The sequence below is a fragment of the Elephas maximus genome, chromosome 2 (genome assembly GCF_024166365.1).
Source record: "Elephas maximus indicus isolate mEleMax1 chromosome 2, mEleMax1 primary haplotype, whole genome shotgun sequence".
Lineage (NCBI taxonomy): Eukaryota > Metazoa > Chordata > Mammalia > Proboscidea > Elephantidae > Elephas > Elephas maximus.
In genome coordinates, this window is record NC_064820.1 from 64,756,662 (window position 1) to 64,778,534 (window position 21,873).

At 37.9% G+C, this 21,873-nt stretch overlaps 1 protein-coding gene across 4 annotated transcripts in view; it reads right to left on the reverse strand.

The window, feature by feature from the left end:
• PDE4D (phosphodiesterase 4D) overlaps positions 1–21,873 on the reverse strand; it is a 1,645,162-nt gene that overhangs the window by 1,588,958 nt on the left and 34,331 nt on the right. For 2 of the 4 annotated variants that reach the window (XM_049857489.1, XM_049857479.1), the window contains exon 2: positions 18,434–18,557. The exons of the other annotated variants lie outside the window; for them this stretch is intronic. The gene's annotated coding sequence lies outside the window, so the exon portion shown is untranslated. The remainder of the gene's footprint in view (positions 1–18,433; positions 18,558–21,873) is intronic. 4 annotated transcript variants of the gene reach the window in all.

Below are 21,873 nucleotides of genomic sequence, written 5' to 3' on the forward strand. Positions count from 1 at the left end.
AGAGGTTTGAGCTGCTGAGGCACTCCCCTGTGGGCCTCAGTAAGTTTTCCAGGAGTGGCATAGACACAAATGAGTAGGATAACACTGCCTCAGGCTCATGGACTGGCAGCTTTGTGGTGATGGCTCTAGTGTAACTTAGCACAGGCACGTCTGAATCCCATCCTATGGCCTCCAGCTCAATAGTCCACACAGATTCCAAAGCATCCACGTTTGTAGGAGCAGGACAAAAGGCATGCTCTCGACCATTCCCAAGTGCCTTGGTTTCCTAGTGCTGATGTAACAGAAATACCACAAGTGTGTGGCTTTAAAGAACAGACTTTTTATTTTCTCACAGCTTAGGAGGCTAGAAGTCTGAATACAGGGCATTGGCTCTAACGGAAGGCTCTCTCTGTTGGCCCTGGGGGAAGATCCTTGTCTCAGCTTCTGTACTCCCCTTGTTCTTTGGTTCACTGGGGGTCTTCACATGTGCTTCTGTCCTCCTTAATTTGTGCTCGTTTGTCTCTGTGTCTATATGTTGCTCCTTATATCACTCAGAAGTGATTAGGTTTAGGATACACCCTACACTGATATGGCTCATTAACATACCGAAGAAAACCTTAATCATAAATGGGATTAAATCCACAAGTATAGGAGTCAAGACTCCAACACATATTTTGGGGGGACACAATTCAATCCATAACACCAATGTAACATTTTTATTTCAGACGGTCCATATGGAGTCCCTGAAAATCTACAAATATTACCGGTCAGTTTACGAGTCAGTACAATCATATCACACCCTTGAAAACAGCATCTCAAACAACTTGAATTTCATGTTGAGTTATGTCAGCATGGGAGTTACAACCAATAAAACCTGAGCATAATTTGCAATGGGAAAAACATTTTTCTATTTTGTTTGCGTTTGTAGGTTGCTCTTTGTGATTGTTAATTCCTTTGCTCCTGATTCCCTCCTTTCAAAACTGGAGACCTGACGTCCATCAGAAGACCTTACTCTGAGCTGAGCGCAGTTGAATATGAGGCCAAAAAAAAAAAAAAAGAGTGGCTTTTGATGCAGGGGGAAAAAAGAAAAAGAAAGAAAACAAACACCCACACAAATGAGTGTGTGTTTAACAAGGGAAGTTATCTCAAAGGTCACAGATAGATGGAGGAAATATGCTATTTACCAATGGTGGGGAGGGAAAAATCCCAAAGACACATAAAACACATGCTAAATATTTGCCACTCTGTTTTATTTAAGACCAGCTTGCATTAGCGGGGGTGAGCTGAGTACATACTGAGGGCTCACTAAGGGCACAAAGAGGCAGGATCCCAGACCCCTTAATCAGCAGCGAGAATTTACTCACACCAGTACCTGACTGATTTCATACAAATTACTATGACTACCGCAGAGGGTAGTCCTCAGAGGATATTTATTTTTACTATCCGTAGTTCTTTGGCACAAGTTCTTAAAAATTTACTTAATTTCTAGTCAATTATTTTGGCTGGCTTTTCTAATTATTTTGTTTATTATCATTTATTTGTAATCTCATTCATAAAACTTGCTTGAATCTATTTTGTTGGCATTTACAACCATTCCAATAGTAGAAAAAGGCTTGTCCCTCAGTGGTGCAAATGGTTAACATGCTCAGTTCCGAACTGGAAGATTAGAGGTTCAAGTCCAGCCTACCATGTGTAAGCTGGTCTCAGGAGATGACTTGAAAATTTCAGTGAAAACAGCATTGATTCAGCATCATGTATTTAATTGCAGCTGTGATGTCAGATCCAAACGGAAAAGAATGAATATTTTGTTAAGAGAAAATGCAATTATTAGTCAATTTTGAAAGTTTACATTGATTAAAAAGGCACCTTCTCCACAAATTAGATTACTGGTATATGACTTTCCCTTTATATTTGGAAATTTCAGGAATGATTATTTAAAAGGAAAATCATCCCTTTACCAGAATCACTCTTAGTACGAAATTGTGGTGCTATAAAACCTGACGATATTTCTTGGAACAGAATGTTATTAGTTCATAAATTTAAGGCAGGCACACAGACACCTGCCCCACATGAAATAAACCATTTTGCTACAGAAAAACCATCAGTCATATTTTGACGATAAACACTATTTGATAATCACACCAGTGGGAGGCTTAGGCTGTGGAAAGGGTTTTCTATTTCTTACACATTCAGGCAGACAGATATGTGCGCTTCCATTCTGAGGATGCTCATCTGGTCTCCCCCAAGTTCCATCAACAAATCCATGCTTTGCTCCAGGAATTCCTTTTCTGACTTACCTTGGGCACAAAATCTGAATGGGAGAGTTTCTTCAGTGGAACCAGCATCAGAATGTGGCCAAGGAAAATGAAATCTTATTTCCTACCAACAATACAAATCTCTGACACTCAAGAGCAGGAAAAAAAGGGGAGCTAACATCCCTTCTCATCTCTGCACTTTTCACAGCAGATATTTTAACGAAAACAACTCAGCTCCTGACGCAACAGAGGGTAGCCTTTGCATAACGTTTAGTTTCTAATGCGTCCAAAGGTATCTGATATTTATTTATGACGCAAATATATGAAGCCTGAAATGAAAATGTCTCTAGAATCTCCAAAAAACGTACATAAAGCCTCTGAATAATTATTAGCAAATAAGTTGGAAGAAAAAACTTTTAACTCCCACTTAGGTTTTTCTGGTTGTTATTTGCTCTCCCCGCTACCCACCCCACCCGACCACAAACACATTGGATCATGAAAACATGTTTTAAAAGCTATTAACACAGAAACCATCAATTTGATTGCTAAAATCTCCCTGAAGTCTGTTTTTAAAGATCACCTGAAAAAAGCTTAGGAGATTTTGTAAAATGTTCCAAGTTCAAAAAAGCAAAAACGTAAGTACAAAGATCCTATGAGACGGCCAGTGAGGAGCCTTCCTTGGGTGACTAAAGGCAACAGGCTCCTCATAAATGGAACTGAAAAATAAGAAAACATTATTCTCTCTAATCATAATAAAAGAAACTGAAGTAAATCTCTGTTGAACTGGAATCTAAACAATCAGGAAGTTCACATAACCATAATTTTATTGTTACCTTCATGAGAAAGAGACAAATGAAATATAAATAAGCTAATTTGGAGACTTATTTTTAGAAGCAACTGTTAGGATCTGATTAGTGGAGATATCCAACCTCATATAAATCAAAAAGATTTCAGAGTTGTGACCAATGTTTATATGATGGTATTAGTATTAAGTGAATTTTATAATATTCTAATTATTTGAAAAGTATTTTTATTCCAATTTAATACAAATTCTAACTCTGAGTTAATCACAATATAAATATTATATATATATTATATAATTGCTTAATTAGCTATTTAATTAACCTATTCCCAGCCTATTTTTGACAAACTGAATTCAAAACAAAGTGAAGAATAAGGATTGTTTATTTTACTAGGTGGAATGGGGTCAGTAGGACTAAATGAGTCATTAAATATAATAACTCTAATGTTTATCATTTCTTTGTAGAACAATTAAATGACAGCACAGGGACTGAAAAAACCCTAAAGACAAGCTCAGTATCTATAATTTATATCAGAATAATTTCGGGAAAATCACTTCATCTCAATTTTACTAAATAAAAATTTGGGTCACTTATTATACTTTGTATATCTCCCACAATACAAAGTTATGATGTAAATGCAAGGTTTATTGACCTGGCCAAATTGATGGGGATAAACATAATTGACCACAAGTGTGGTGATATCTATCTTTCCTGCAGAAAATAAGACTGACCAAAGTTTTCAGTCCTATCTGATTTGACTACAAATCTATAAATGCTGTCTTTATATGGGCTGATTGAAATAAGATGTTCATCTACTCATTAACCTGCACAGTTTCCTGTAACATTATCAGGGTATTACTTTTAGTATCTTCCACCTATAAATGAGGAAATGAAAGCAGAAATCATAAAAACTAGTTGCTCATTGGTGAATAGTTTCTGGGGTCTTAAAAGCTTGTGAGCAGCCATCGAAGATACTCCATTAGTCTCACCCCTCTGGAGCAAAAGAGAATGAAGAACACCAAAGACACAAGGGAAAGATTAGTCAAAGGATTAATGTACCACAACTACCACAACATCCACCAAACTGAGTCCAGCACAACTAGATGGTGCCCAGCTACTACCACTGACTGCTCTAACAGGGATCACAATAGAAGGCCCCAGACAGAACTAAAGAAAAATATAGAACAAAATTCTAACTCATAAAAAAAAAAAAGAAAAGACCATACTTACTGGTCTGACAGAGACTGGAGAAACCCCAAGAGTATGGCCTCAGACACCCTTTTAGTTTCATAATGAAGTCACTCCTGAGGTTCACCCTTCAACCAAAGAGTGGACAGGCCCATAAAACAAAACAAGACTAAAGGGACACACCAGCACAGGGGAAAGGAAGAGAAGGCAGGAGGGGACAGGAAAGCTGGTAATAGGGAAACCAAGGTCAAGAAGGGGAGAGTGTTGATATATTATGGGGTTGTCAACTAATATCACAAAAAAAATGTGTACTAATTGTTTAATGAGAAGCTAGTTTGTTCTGTAAACTTTCGTCTACAGCACACTAAAAAAACAAGACACGGAGCCAATGTGGCACTATAAACAGAAGCACCATGCTGTCCCTCCACAGCAAAGACTCAAAAACCAAGTAAAATGAGACAAATGTCAATCCTGGAACCCCAAGCATCAAATGAAGGGATAAAGAACGCAGCCAAGCACCAAATGGAATAAGAAACTGACAGAGAACAGAGAGCGAGGAGAGACAGGAAGTGGAGGTCCCCTATCAGCTAACACAGCACAGATTCCCCATCTTGGATTCTCAGCCACCAAGAAGAGCAGACAGGGAGTATGGGAAGGCAGCTTCACAGAACTCCTAGCAGGAGACAGTACACCCAGCAACCAGCAATACATGTTTTCCCACCCCCCACCCTTCTTCCCCCTGCTCAGCCTCCACCACTTCCCGGTGGACCACGGTCCCGTGGCCAGGGAGCCCCCAGTCATTTTTGTTATTGTTGCTTTTTGGGGTTTTTTTGTTTGTTTCTTCTCTCTCTCTCACTTCCTTCCTTACCTTTCTCTTGAACACCTGGCTCCGTGTGCCATCTCCACTCCTCCTTGATAGGATGTGAAGTGCAGCTCAGGTGGGGAACCATTTCCCTGGTCCATGCTGCCACACCAGTGGGTTCCCTTGGGGATTTTTTTTCTTTTCTTTTCTTGGTTTCTTGTCTCAGTCTACCATACTTCCCTTCTTTCCTACTGAACACCTGGTGCCATGTGCTATCTCTGCTCCTTCTAGATGGGCTATGCAGTACCACTCAGCTGGGGAGCCACTTCCTTGGTCTGCGCAACCACACCAGTGGGCTCCCTGAGGGCATTTCTTTCTTTCTTTTTCTCTTCTTTTCCTTTCTCAGTTTCCTTGTCTTTCTCTACTTTCCTTCCTTCCCCTTCTCCTAAACACCTGACATTGTGTGCCATCTCCACTCCTTCTTGACCAACTATATGGTGCTGTTCATCTAGGGACTCCATTCCGGTGGGCTCCCTTGGGGCATTTTTTTTCTTTCTTTGTTCTTTTTTTTTTTTTTTTTGGTTTCTTGTCTCTCTCTATCTTCCTTCATTTCATTTCCTTCCTCCCAACCACCTGGCATCTTTTTTTTTTTTTTTTTTTTCTCGATTTCTTGTCTCTCTCTACATTCCTTCCATTCCTTTCTCCTGACCACCTGGCTGCATGCACCTCTCTCCCTCTCTCTTCTTTTTTTATCTAGGTTTTTTTTTTTTTTTTTTCACCTCTCTCTCCCTTTCTTCCTTTCGTTTCTCCAACCCATGTAGCTGCATGTGTTGAATCTGTACCTTCTTGACAGGCTGTGCCTCACTGTCCAGATAGAAAGCCACTGTCACATGGCTTCCCTGGGTCTGCACCATTCCAAAAGTAGGCTCCCTCAGCACTTTTTTTTTTTTTTTTGGCTCTTGTTTCTCTCTCTTCTTTCTCTTCTTTCTCACACTCACTTAGCTCCACATCTCACAACCTCCCCCCACATCTGCACCATGCGCTGAGCATCTCACCCCCAAGCAGCACAGGCACAGTCTTCTGGAATCTGCCCTGCACTGACACTTGACCCCACCTTGTCGGGCCCAGTACCTGCCACAAATGACCCTTCTCAGCCCCTCCCCCTTTGCTGCACATGCCCTGCTGCACCATAGCTGAGCAACAGGCTCTGACCATTGGACAAGGTGGTAATAAATATCGTGTCCAGAGATGAGCAAACAACAACGCACAGCCTGCCTGCTCAGACATACCCAAATAAAACACAAAATCAGGATGAAACAAATAAATCTACAATTAATGAATGAAGAAAATAATTGCTGAATGTTCCAAAGACAGCAGACAACATAAAAACATAAAAAAAAAAAAAAAAAGGCCCCAGTAGGTGTCCAAAATAAAACACCAGATGACCTTCCAGTAGAAGAAAAGGCATTGGAACTACCTGAAAGGAAATTCAAATCTCTAATATTCAGGGCTATCCAAGAGTTGAAGCAAAAAGCAGACAGAAATGAGGAAAAAATAGACAAAATCATGGAAAATACAGATAAATCATGGTAAAGACAGACAAAACAATGGAAGAATTCAGGAAAATAATACAGGAAAAAATGTCAAAACAAACACACATCTAGAAACTACACAAGAACAGCAATTAGAAATCCAAAAGATAAACAAGATTTCAGAAATGGATAGTGTCATAGAAGGTTTGAGGAGCAAGTTTGGAACAGTGGAAGGCAGAATCAGCAAAATTGAAGACAAATACTTGGATACACGTTATTTGAGGAAAAATCACAGAAAAGAATGAAGAAAAATGAAGAAACCCTGAGAATGATGTGGGATACAATCAAAAGCCAAAATATGGGAGCAACCAGAGTTCCAGAACAGGGGGAGAAAATGGAACACAGAGATGATCATTGAAGAACTACTGACACAAAACTTCCCTAATATCATGAAAGATGAAAAGCTGACCACCCAAGAAGTTCAACAAACACCATATAGGGTAGACCCCAAAAGAAATTCACCAAGGCATATCATAATCACACGTGCTAAAACCAAAGACAAAGAATTCTGAGAACAGCTCTAGAAAAATGAAAAGTCACAGAGGAGAAACAATAAGACTAAGCTCTGATTACTTGGGAGAAACCATGCAGGCAAGAAGGCAATGGGATGACATACATAAAACCTTGAAAGAAAAAAATAGCTAACCAAGAATAATATATTTCTGCAAAACTCACTCAAATATGATGGTGAAATTAGGATGTTTCCAGATAAACAGAAATCAAAGGAGCATGCGAAAACTGAACCAAATTTACAAGAATCATTAAAGGGATTTCTTCGGTTAGAGAACCAACAACATTAGACGACAGACTGAATCTAGGATGCAAGACTGAATCAGCCAGATACCAACTTAGGTAATGAACTCTAAAGGATAAATCAAAACTAAAACGTTTACAACAAGGAACCAGAGAGGTTAACTGTAAATGACAACAACGTCAGAACAATAAAAGAGGGAATAAACGGTGTAGGTATAGAACTTTCAAATGAAGAGGAAGTCAAGGTGATACCAAGTAATAAAGGACTGGTTCAAACCTAGGATGATAATGGTAAATTTCAAGGTAACTACAAAGTTAACAAACCTGCTCATCAAAATAAAGAAGAAAAACAAAGACTCAGTAAACACAAAATCTACAAAAACAAAAGAAATGAAAAAAAAAAATCTACAAACAAAGGAATTCAGCACAGGAGAGTAAGAGGAACAAAAAAAACCTCGGCACCACAAAAAAAAGCACTACAAAATGACTGCAATAAACTCATAAAAAAAAAATTTTTTTTATACCTATAAAAAAAAAATTTTTTTTATCAATAATTACACTGAATGTAAATGGCCTAAATGCACTCATAAAGAGACAGAGAGTGACAGAATGGATTTAAAAAAAAAAAAAAAAGGGATCTACCAATCCTGTCTACAAGAGGCACACCTTAGAAACAAAGACATAAATTTATTAAAAATCAAAGGATGGAAAAATACATCAAGCAAACAGCCACCAAAAAGGAGCAGGGATGGCAATACTTAGCTCAGATAAAACTGGTTTTAAAACAAAATACACAATAAAAAACAAAGAAGAGCATTACATAATGATTAAAGAGACAATCCATCACAAAGATATAACCATAATAAATATCTATGCACCAAATGAAAGGGCTCCAAAATACATAAAACAAACTCTAACAGCACTGAAAAGAGAAATTGACTGTTCTACAATAATAGTAGGAGACTTCAACACACCACTCTCAGTAAAGGACGGAACATCTAGAAAGAAACTCAACAAAGATACAGAAGATCTAAAGGCCACAATCAGCCAACTTGACCTCATAGATATATATAGAACACTCCACCCAATTGCTGTAAAGTACACACACTTTTCCAATGCACGTGGAACACTCTCCAGAATAGACCACAAAGCAACCCTCAACAAAATCCAAAATATTGAGATAATACAAAGTATCTTCTCTGGTCACAATGCCATCAAAGTAGAAATTAACAACAGGAAGTGAAAGGAAAAAAAAAACCAAATACATGGACACTGAATAATAACCTACTTAAAAACCACTGGGTAATATAAGAAATCAAAGATGGAATAAAAAAAAAAAATTCTACAATCAAACAAGAATGAAAACACATGACACCAAAACCTTTGGAACACAGCAAAGGCAGTGCTCAGAGGTCAATTTACAGAAAAAGATGCACACATCAAAAATAGAAGAAAGGGACAAAATCAAAATATTAGCTACACAAGTTGAACAAATAGAAAGAGAACAGCAAAAGAAGCCCACAACCACAGGAGAAAGGAAATAATAAAGATCAGAGGAGAAATAAATGAAATAGAGAATAGAAAAACAACAGAAAGAATCAACAAAACCAAAAGCTGATTCTTTGGAAAGGATCAGCAAAATCGACAAAACATTGACCAAACTGAAAAAAAAGAAAAATAGAAGAGGATACAAAAAACCCAAATAAGAAATGAAATGGGGGACATTACAACAGACCCAAACTGAAATAAAAATAATCATAACGGAGTACTATAAAAAACTACACTCCAACAAATTTGAAAAACCTGAGGAAATGGACAAATTTCTAGAAACACACTACCTACCCAAACTAACACAAACTGATGTTGAAAATCTGAACAGACACATAGCAAGAGAAGACATTGAAAAGGTAATTAAAAAAAAAAAAACTCCCAACAAAAAAAAGCACTGGCCCAGATGGCTTCACTGAAGAATTCTACCAAACACTCAGAAAAGAGCTTACACCAGTACTACTCAAACTATTTCAGAACATAGAAAAGAAGGAGAGACTTCCGGATTCATTCTATAAAGCAGCATAACCCTGATACCAAAACCAGGCAAAGACACCACAAAAAAAAAAAAAAAGAAAATTACAGAGCAATATCTCTCATGAGTATAGATGCAAAAATTCTCAACAAAATTCTAGCCAATAGAATTCAGCACCATATCAAAAAATAATACACCACAACCAAGCGGGATTCATACCAGGTATGCAAGGATGGTTCAACATTAGAAAATCAATCAACATAATCCACCACATAAAGAAAAGAATCACGTGATCACCTCAATCGGTGCAGAAAAGTCATTCAACAAAGTCCAACACCCATTTCTGATAAAAAAAACTCTCAGTAAAATAGGTATAGAAGTGAAATTCCTCAACATAATAAACAGCATCTATAGAAAACTAACAGCCAACATCATTCTTAATGGAGAGAGGCTGAAAACACTCCCCTTGAGAACAGTAACAAGACAAGGGCGTCCTTTATCACCACTCTTATTTAACATTGTGCTGGCAGTCCTAGCTAGAGCAATAGGGCAAGAAAAAGAAATAAAGGGCAATTTTTTTTTTAAGTTGGTAACAAAGAAGTATAACGGTTCTTATTTACAGATGATATGATCCTATGCATAGAAAACCCAAAAGACTCCACAAGAAAACTACTGGAACTAATACAAAGATGTGGCAGGATACAAGATAAATATACAAAAGTCAGTTAGATTTCTATACAACAATAAAGAGAATGAGGAAAAGGAAATCATGAAAGCAATATCATTTATAATAGCCCCTAAAAAAAATAAAATACTTAGGAATAAATCTAACCAGAAATGTAAAAGCCCTATACAAAAAAACTACAAAACGCTACTGCAAGAAACCAAAAGGGATCTACATAAATGGAAAACATACCACGCTCATGGACAGGTAGACTCAACATTGTGAAAATGTCAGCTCTACCCAAAGCAATCTACAAAAACAATGCAATCCCAATCCAGATACCAACAGCATTCTTTAAATAGATGGAAAAACTAATCATTAATTTTATATGGAAAGGGATGGGGCTCTGGATAAGTAAAGCACTATTGAAGAACAATAAAGTAGGAGGACTCACATTATCTGACCTCAGAGCCTACTAAACAGCTACTGTAGTCAAAATATCCTGCTACTGGTACAATGACAGGTACATTGACCAATGAAACAGAATTGAGAACCCAGATGAAAATCTATCCTCCAGCAGTCACCTGGTCTTCGGCAAGGGCCCAAAGACCATCAAATGGGGAAAAGACAGTCTTTTTCACAAATAGTGCTGGCAAAACTGAATGTCCATCTGCAAAAAAAAAAAAAAGGAGCAGGACTCATACCTCACACCACATACAAAAACTAATTCAAAATGGATCAAAGGCCTAAATATAAAACCAAAAACTATAAAGATCATAGAAGGAAAAAATAAGATCAGTGCTAGAGGGCCTAATACAGGGCATTAACAGGATACAAGCTTATGCTCATCGAAATACTTCACCAAAAGAGTAAAAAGAGAACCAACAGATTGGGAAAAAAAAAAATTGGCTATGATAAATTCGACAGAGGGCTAATCTCTTAAATCTACAGGAAAATCCAATACCTCTACATTTTTTTTTTTCTACAACAAAAAAACAAATAACCCAATTTAAAAAAATGGGCAAAGGAAATGAACAGACACTTCACCAAAGAAGACATTCCAGCATTTAACCGACACTTGAGGAATTGCTCGTGTACACTAACCATTAGAGAAATACAAACCAAAACCACAATGAGATACCATTTCACTCCAGCATTACTGGCAAGAATCAAAAAGTCAGAAAATAACAAATGTTGGAGAGGATCCGGGAAGACCGGAACTCTTATGCACTGCTGGTAGGAATGCAAAATGGTACAACCATTTTCAAAAACGATATGGCACTTCCTTAAAAAGCTAGAAATAGAAATACCATATGATCCAGCAATTCCATTTCTAGGAATATATCCTAGAGAAATAAGAGCCGTCACACAAATAGACATATGCACACCCATATTCATTGCAGCATTATTCACAATAGCAAAAGACAGAAACAATCTAGATGCCTATCAACAGATGAGTGGATAAACAGACTATGGTACATACACACAATGAAATACTACACAATGATAAGGAACAATGATAAATCTGGGAAGCATCTCGCTACATGGATGAACCTGGAGGGCATTATGCTAAGTGAAATATGTCAATCACAAAAGGACAAATATTGTATGAGATCACTACCATAAAAACTCATGAAAAGATTTACACACAAAAAGAAACAATCTTTGATGTTTACAAGGGAGGGGTGGGCTGAGGATGGAAAAATACTAAATATTGACTAAATAGTCAATAGGTAAGTGGTAACTTTGGTGAAGGGTAAGACAGTACACAATACTGGGGAAGGCAGCACAATCTGATGAAACGCAAAGTCATGGAATCTCCATACACGTATCCAAACTCCCTAAGGGACCGAATTACTGGGCTGAAGACTGTGAGGATCATGGCTCGGGAAATATCCAGTTCAATTGGCATAACATAGTTTATAAAGAAAATATTCTACATTCTACTTTGGTGAGTAGGGTCTGGGATCTTAAAAGCTTGTGAGTGGCCATCTAAGATGCTCCACTGGTGTCATCCATCTGGAGCAAGGGAGAATGAAGAAAACAAAAGATACAAGGGAAAGATTAGTCCAAAATACTGATGGACCACAACTACCACAGCCTTCACCAAACGGAGTCCAACACATCTAGATAGTGCCCAGTGACCACCACCAACATCTATGACAGAGATCACAATAAAGTGTCCTGGACAGAGCTAGAGAAAAATGTAGAACAAAATTCTAACTCTCTCTCTCTCACACACACACATACACAAAACAAACTTATTGGCCTGACAGAGACTGGAGAAACCCCAGGAGTATGGCTGCCAGACACCCTTTTAGCTCAGTAATGAGGTAACTCCTGAGGTTCACCCTTCAACCAAAGATTATACAGGCCCATAAAACAAAATGAGACTAAATGGGCACACCAAACAGGGGCAAGGATGAGAAGGCAGGAGGGAAGAGGAAATCTGGTAATGGGGAACCGAAGGTCAAGAAGGGGAGAGTGTAGACATGTTGTGGGGTTGGCAACCAATATCATAAAACAATATGTGTACTAATTGTTTATTGAGAAGCTAGTTTGCTCTGTAAACCTTTATCTAAAGTATAACAAAAAAGTTTACTCCGGCCCCTATAGATATACCCCAATAGAATGGAAGAAAAATGTTGAACAGAACCTCCAATTTCTTTAAAAAAAAAAAAAGCACAACAAAAACAGACCTACTGGGCTGGCTGAGACTGGAGAACTCCCCAGACTAATGCCCTGAGATACTGTTCAGAAGTTGAACCAAAACTAACCCCTGAGGTCACCTAAAACTAAATAATAGAGTGGCTCATAAAATAATGACTATCACCTGTAAGTGCTATGCTTCTTTAAAAAATCACCTATTTGAGACCCAACAGTCAACAATTACTTTAAAACAAAGATGAGAATGTAAGGGAGCAGGGAAACTAGATTATTGGAAACCGAACGGAAATAATGAGAATGTTCATGCATCGTGAAGAATGTAACCAATGCCACTGAACAACTTGTGTAGCAATTGTTGAATGGGAAGCTAAACTGCTCTGTAAATCCTCACCAAGAACACAATAAAATATTATTTAAAAAAATTAACAACTAAGAGTTGCCCAACATAGAGTGGTGGAGTAAAAAATAGAACTTAGAACTCGCACACCAGGGTTCATAGTGGCACTACTCACAATAGACAAAGTAGAAACAATCCGAGTGCCTATCAACAATGACCCCGTTGCTGTCCAATCAATTCTGGCTTATAGCGACCCTGTAGGACAGAGTAGAACTGCCCCACAGGGTTTCCAAGGAGTGCCTGGTGGATTCGAACTGCTGACCTTTTGGTTAGCAGCTGTAGCTCTTAACCACAATGCCACCAGAGTTTGAGTCAGAGTCGAATTGATGGCAATGGGTTTTGGTTTGGTTATCAACGGTGAATGGATAAACAAAATGTGGTAGTACATACAAACCCAAACCAAACCCACTGCCGTCGAGTCGATTCTGACTCATAGTGACCCTATATGACAGAGTAGAACTGCCTGATAGAGTTTCCAAGGAGCATCGGGCAGATTTGAACTACCGACCTCTTGGTTAGCAGCCGTAGCACTTAACCACTACACCATCAGGGTTTCTGGTAATACATACAATGGAATATTACTAATCTATAAAAAGGAATGAAGTTCTAATACATGTTACAATCTGTGTAAACCTTGAAAACATTATGCTAAGTGAAATAAACCAGACACAAAACAACAAATATTACATGGCCCCATTTATACAATATATCTAAAATAGGCAAACGCATAGAGAAAGAAAGAAGACTAGTGGTTACTAGGGGCCAGGGGATGGGCGAAAAACAATGGGGAGTTATTGCTTAACGGGTACAGAATTTCTGTTTGGAGTGATGAAAAGGTTTTGAAAATAGTAATGTTTGCACAACATTGTGAATATCATTAATGCCAAGGAATTGTACATTTAAAAATGGTTAACATGGCAAACTTTATATATATATATATAAACACAATCATTTTTTTCATGGAACTTAGAATTTTTAAAAAGTGTTGAAGATAGTGCTCTGCATTCAATAAAAAAAAAAACAAAACACCAAACCCATTGCTGTCAAGTCAATTCCGACTGGGTCTGGGTTAGAAACTCTATAAGACAGGGTAGAACTGCCCCATAGGGTTTCCAAGGAGCACCTGGTGAATTTGAACTGCTGACCTTTTAGTTAGCAGCCAAGCTCTTAACCACTGCACCACCAGGGCTCCAAAAGCACTTAACAAATGTTTGTGGAGTAAATGAGCTGACACTTCACAGTTGGGTAGATGGCCACACCCTCCAAACACTTTGTGTGGGCAGAAGCTTGAAGACCTGCCAAGAACCCCCAGGTGCTCAAACCAGAAGAAAATTACATAAGGCACAGATTTCTGTTGATGCTTTTGACCAACTCTTTTTGCCCCGTCTCTTTAATTGGCCTCCCTGCTACCTCTAAGAGAACCCAAATTTGCTCCAAGTGAGCTCACAAAGAGCAATACATTCACAATAGGAGAAACCTGAGTTTTATCCCTTATCTTCCCAGCTCTCCCAGTAACAGTAAAAAAACAAAAAACCAAACCCATTGCTGTCGAGTCAATTCCAACCCACAGTGACCCTACAGGACTGAGTAGATCTCCCTAATAGTGTTTCCAAGGAGTGGCTTATGTCGATCTTTTGGGTAGCAGCCAAGCTTATAACCACTGCTCTGGCAGATAGTAACAGATGTCTTTATTTCCCCATGTAAGAAGAAATTAAAGGTGGATTTTGACCAATACTCTGTTGCTAAGGTGTTGAAATTACCCAATCCCTCTCAAAGGGGAAAACCTCCAGGGGCTTAAGTGGACTTGAGAGAGTTAGAAAAGCCAAATTAAGTGTTTCCTTTAATCACCAATTCTATAGGACCTGCTGCTGGACTCTTCAGAGCCAAAATGGGGATTCTGGGCTCATGGCACCATCAGGTCAATCTTTTTTTTTTTTTTCTTTCTTAATTTTATTTTGTTGTTGTTGAGAATATACAGAGCAAAAAGTAGACCAATTCAAAAGTTTCTACATGCACAATTCAGTGACATTGATTACGTTTTTCGAGTTGTGTAACTATTCTCACCCTCCTTTCTGAGTTGTTCCTCCCCCATTAATATAAACTCACTGCCGCTAAGGTTCTTATCTAATCTTTTCAGTAGTCACTTTGATCTCATACAGATAGTTCTTGAAAGAGCGAAATGCTCGAGGCAGACTTTTTTTTACTAGTTAAGCTAAACTATTGTTTGGTTTTAAAAAGACTTGAGATATTTTTGTTTTAAGGTTTAAAGATTATTTCAAGGCAGTAGTTTCAGGGGTTCTCCCAGCCCCTATAGCTCCAGGAAGTTTGGAGTCCATGAGAATTTTAAAATCTGTTCTGCATTGTCCCCATTTTGATCAGGATTCTTCTACAGAATCTTTGATCAAAACAATCAGTAATGGTAGCCAGGCACCATCCAGTTCTTCTCGTCCCACAGCAAAGGAGGCAATTGTTCATGGAGGCAGTTAGCCACACATTCCATATTTTCCTCCTATCCCTGACTCTCCTTCTTCCTCTGTTGCTCCAGGAGAATAGAGGCCAATTGTGCCTAGGCTGGCCACTTGCAAGTTTTTAAAACCCCAGGGACTACACAACAAACTAGGACACAGAACAGAAACACTACACAAATTTTTAAGCCAATTAACTGGAATGTCCCGTGAAACCATGACCCTAACCCTCCAAACCAAGGAACTAAATTCAGTGAGATTTTTTATTGTACATAAGTAGGCTCAGCAGCTACTCTTTTTGTTGTTGTTGTTCATTGTTGTAAATATATTTATCATACAACTTTTGCCAGTTCAAATTTTTACAGGTGTACAACTTATTAACAGCAATTACTATACTCAGTTGTGCAAACCTACCCTTAATCAATGTGATTTTCCCATCGCTGTTAACCCGCCTTTCTCCCTCCCTCTCACCTCTGGTAACCATTAATAAACTTTGGTCTCTATACATTTGCCTCTACTTGTCTTTTTATATAATTACGTAGTATGTGTCCTTTTGTAATTGACTTATTTCACTCAGCACAATGTCTTTAAGCTCCATCCATATTGCAGCATGCATCAAGACTTTGTTTCTTCTACTGGCTGAGTAGTATTCCATTGTGTGTATGTACCGCGTTTTGTATATCCATTCATCAGTTGATGGGCATGTAGGTTGTTTCCACCTTTTGGCTATTGTGAATAGTGCTGCAATGAACACTGATGTACAAGTCTCTGTTTTTTATGTCTTCTTTCAAGCCTTTTGAGCATACATCTAGGCGTAGGATTATTGGGTCATATGGTAGTTCTGGAGTCCTGGTGGTACAGTAGTTAAGAGTTTGACTGCTAACCAAAAGTTTGGCAGTTTGAATCAGTCAGACACTACTTGGAAACCCTATGGAGCAGCTCCATTCTGTCCTATGGGGTCACTATAAGTCAGCAACGGGTTTGGTTTTTATTTATTTTTTTTTAATGGTAGTTCTATTTTTAGTTTTTTGAGGAACCACCACACTGTTTTCTACAACAGCTGTACCATTTTACATTTCCACCAGCAATGGACAAGTGTTCCAGTTTTCCCACACCCTCACCAATATTTGTTTTTGTTTGTTTGTTTTATCTTAGCCATTGTAGTGAGAGTAAAATGGTATCTTATTGTAATTTGGATTTGTAGCTCTCTGATGGCTAATGACCTTCATCAGTTTGAACTTAGTAGAAATACAGCCAAAATGCTTTTTAGAAGGGGGGACAGGAAAACTTCAGCTCATTTACTTTGGACACATCATCAGAAAAATCCAATCGCTAGAAAAGGACATCATGCTTGGTAGAGGGTCAGCAAAAATGAGAAAAGCCCTCAATGGATGGACTGGCACAATAGCCACACCAGTGGACTCAAACATACCAATGAGCACGAGGATGACACAGAACCAGGCAACTTTATTTTTCCGTTCTACACAAGGTCACCATGAGTCAAAGTCGATTTGACAGCAATCAACAATATCCTGCAGCATGACTGAAAATGGCCTCTTTACTGACCAGGATGTGCGGGTGATGTTTTGCTAGGCTCGTTGCAAAACTAATGCTACTTAAGAGTGAAGTGAAATTGGAATGATTATAATTAAATATATAATGGCAATAATGAAGAATGCTTCTTAGCACTGTCAAAAGCTCAGGAAAATGTCCAAATAGTTTTTCTCAATAGCCCAAAAAAGAGACCAAATGGTTGCATGGGAAAGTTTAATTAAAAACAAAAACACAATCATTTTTCTTTTCCCTTCTCCTGGAAGTATTAATAAACAGTTAAATGGCCCAATAATAAAAACAAGAAAAGCCTCAGGACTTACATGTTTTATAATTAGGGATCCTCAGCCCCTGAATGAAGGTAGTTTTTTAACAGAATTTAGTAAATATCTGAAGAAACTGTGAAAGGTTGGTTACCCAAGGAATCAAGGGCGAAATCCAGAATTCTGTTCAAAGAATCTAAGTGTCTTCTCCTTTTTCTTCCATTTTCAATGTCATGAATCACACTGAATTACATTTTCAATCACATTGAAATAAGGCTGGGCCACAGATCCATGTTTTTACTTCATTCTTGCTCATAAAAAAATATAATCTACAGAACATTATGAGCAAATTCCTCTGAGTCCTTGGCTAGTCTAAACTGGCCAGCCAGTTACCTATCCGAGAGCCAGACACATATCTAGGTTCTCAGAGAGCAATGTATGTCTTATCTTCACCGATTCCACAAACATTCCATCAAGTTAATGAAAGACTCTGATTAAGATGAATAAGATATAGACCTTGGCCTCAAAGAGCTTAAAATTCAGTAAAGAAGACATATTGTATGCCAAATTACTATAACATAAAGTAAATTGTAATAACCGCCATAAATGAGGTGAGACAAATCAAACATCTATGATATTTCAGAAGCAAGAGCTACACTAAGGAGGGAGCATTTCCCAGCATTTTAAAGATCATCCCAGAAAATAGTCCAAATTATTAAATAGAGCAGAGAAAAAGCATCACAGGCAAAGGAAAAACAAAATTAAAAAACTATTTGAAAGTAGCATCTTCATCTTTTCATTCAAAAATACACACCCCAGAAAAACATAACATGAGATCAACTTTCGCCAGTCAAACTAAGTCCATTCTCTGTGAGAAAGCTAGTTTCAAATGCAACAGCAAGCTAAGGATTAACATGTGGTGGCCATCACATCCGTACATATGTGTGTTAGTCAAATTACCTTTAGGATTAAAAATCACATTTTATATTTTCAATTAACACTGTAAACACACACAGTCAGGATCTTCTTACCTTTGCTGTTTAATTATCCATCTGATTGCAGCTCAGGTCTTTATAATCCAATTTTGAGAAAATGGTGCATCTGTTTAAAAACATCTTATTCGTTCAAGTAGAAAGTTGACTGAATTCTCCTAGACTAGAAAAAGATTGGCATGTTTGCTTGTGCATATCAGATTATTTAATTGCAAAACTGGGAATTATTCCACAGACATGAATGGATAACTAATTTATGGCACAAAGGAGAGATTATACTCTTAGGAGAAGTTATTTACTAACTCATTTTCCTAACTAGGTTTCCAAGCACAAAAGAATTTCAAATCAGGGAAGCACTGCCAACAATGCTTCACCAGAGACAACCAAAAAGAAATCATAAATGTCTTGTTAGCTGTAAATGATGATAAAATCAAGATCTTTGGAAACATGACAGCAGCTGAAAAAAAAAATAGGCTGAATTAAATTTATATTAACCCAAGTAAATTACAATACACTAATTTTTACTGTATGCATTAAAATAGATCTGTTATACATTTTGCCACACATGTCAAAATAAGAATAGTGAAGGAACAAAGGTCAATTTCCTTCTATTCCAAAATATTTCTTTTACAATTGTAAGGTTCATAGCTCCTCCTTCTTGGTGTATGTTGACAAATGTCCATCTCGTGCCCTCTGACTTAACTACACTCCCCTCTGCAGTAACTTGTCTGAACTTGTTTGTCTGTAGATCTTACTGGTAATTTCTAAGATATCTTTCCACGGTCTTTTGAGGAAGTGACTTTCAGGACATCTTGTATGTTCTTTTTTTTTTTTTTAATTTTTATTGAGCTTCAAGTGAACGTTTACAAATCAAGTCAGTCTGTCCCATATAAGTTTATATACACCTTACTCCATACTCCCACTTGCTCTCCCCTTAATGAGTCAGCCCTTCCAGTCTCTCCTTTTGTGACAATTTTGCCAGCTTCCAACCCTCTCTATCCTCCCATCCTTTGTATGTTCTTTTGTGTTCACGTTCTTTTTTTTAGCACCATAGGAGTTGACATACATAGGTCTATAGCTTATGGTAGCTTATTTGTTTTTACCCACATGTATTTGGAAGATGTTTTTAAGACAAGAATGGGATTGGGAAATAGGAGATATGGCGCCTGGTCACTGAGTAGCCTTGAGAATGTTACATAATTCACTGAACCTTAATTTTTTTTTTTTTTTTTTTTATCTCCTCAGGCACAAAATGAGGAGGGCCCTGCTAGATGATGGGTCTTTAAGGCTCTGACTACCCTGAAACCATATGGCCCTCCAGCTCTTTGATTAGGATCTCACACTTGGATTCTATGAGTTATATTAAAAGATGATTGGTCCTACTCCTGGTGAGTATAAACCCAAACAAAGACAAAGGGACAAAGAAATGTGGAAGGAGCATAAACAAGAAAAAGCAGGCTGAGACAGAAGAATGAAGAGCGAGAGGCCTGGGGCAGGGTAAGGAATTCAGGGAAAGAGAAAGGATTCTACCAGGGTATGTACAATAATAGAGCTAAAGAAGAGGTCTAAATAACAATAAGCAACTCTAATTATAGGCTATAAACTTTGAAAATGTCCACATGCATTTTTTGTATGGTAACAAATAATTCCAGGTATTTGTTTCTCTCCAGAAAATAACACGCAAAATATTTGGACATTGAAACAACTACTTTTCATGGCTGAAGAGAGTTTTGAAAGAACAAAGTTATTTTCAATTATATGTTTACTAAATACATGATGATGACATTTTAAACAAGCCCATTTTCTTATTAGAAGATGAGCACAAGAGAAATTCTAGCATAGTGCCTGGGAGATCAGAGGCATTCAATATACCTTAAGGGAAGCAGAAAGGATAGGAGGGAGGGTGAGAGGAGACAGGATAAGACTATAGTTTAAAAAAAATAAAGTGACATATAAATCATTTTTCTGAGTTCAAAGAACTTACATTTTAATGGAGAAGGGACAAAAGGATAAAATATGCTCATGCAAAATTGCTTAAGACTGTGAACAAAGCTAAATACCAATGAATTCAAACTACAGTAAAATGTTAACTAACCAGAACTCAATTAACTAAACAAAAAAACACCCAATGCAGTCACCCGAATTAACTAGAATCCTCAAATTACTAGAATGTATATAAACACCTTTACAGTCCAGTATTCAAGGAAAGAGAAGTCCCTGGGTGAAGCAAACAGTTAAGTGCATGACTACTAATCGAAAAGTTGGCAGTTTGACCCCACCCAGAGGCACCTTGGGAAAAAGGCCTAGTGATCTTCTTCCAAAAGGTCACAGCTTTTAAAAACCTATGGAGCACAGTTCTACTCTACACACATGGGGTCACCATGAGTCAAAATCGAATCAACAGCAACTGGTTTGGTTTGTGGTTCTGGATTTTTTTTTTTTGTATTCAAGAAAAGAGAAAATTACAGCATTCATGAAACAATATCAGTGATCACCATGACCACCAGTCGCAACTCCGCAAGAATGTCCCTATAGAAAAACAGAATCACCTCTAGTTCCTGCATCATTGACATCTACAGGACAATAACCATTGCTACTCCTTGTGCTGACTAGGAAGCAGTACAAGAACCTCAGTGGTCAATTAAAGCCTAATTACTCAAAGTAGTGCTGACTCAAGGCAGGAAGCCACATTGCGTGGTGAACCCCCCATCTCATTCTCCCTTCTTGTAACACCTCACCCTGACATATATGAGTTGAAGTCTATGCAAATACAAGTATACCCCCTTTCCCAAGAAAGTGTTCTTTACTTCTGTTTCCCCCTGTCTATCACCAAACAAAACTCTTATCTCATTTTCTCAGGGTTTTATCTGATCGTGGTCAATTGACTAATAGACTAAACTACCTACCACAGAACGTGCTAGTGAGTGTTGTCAGCTTAATAGGTCACCCCTCAAAGTTAATCGACACTGTAAATGGGGCCTTGACAACCTGGCGTTCCTGAATACGTAAGAATGGCTCTAATAGAAGGTATATTGCAAGTGTGGGGTCAGGCCAGGGGGAGCCCAGGAACTTCTTCGAGCCCCTCAAACATACTATACAGGCAGTTGCCTGCCCTGCTGAGACCCTCTGTGTAAGAGAGAGAAGGAATATATAAGAGAGAGAAGAAACTTGTCCTAACAGGTTTGTAGTGCAGTTGCAGAGACAAAATCTATATAAAATTAAAAGCTTTAATAATATTACAAAGTAACATGGGCGTGAACATGGATAAGTTATAGGGCCTTCTTCTTCCTAGATTCCAATATTCTTCCAAAAGTAACATCTGCTATTATCTCTCCCTGAAATTTCTATTAAGAGACAGAAGATTTGTCATAAAAGGAAAAGAAATAGCTTAGAAGAACTTAGACACATTTCCTTCCTTCTGTTTGCTCATTTGCCCAAACCTCAGAACTTGAAGGGTGTTTGGAAGTGCTCCCTGCATG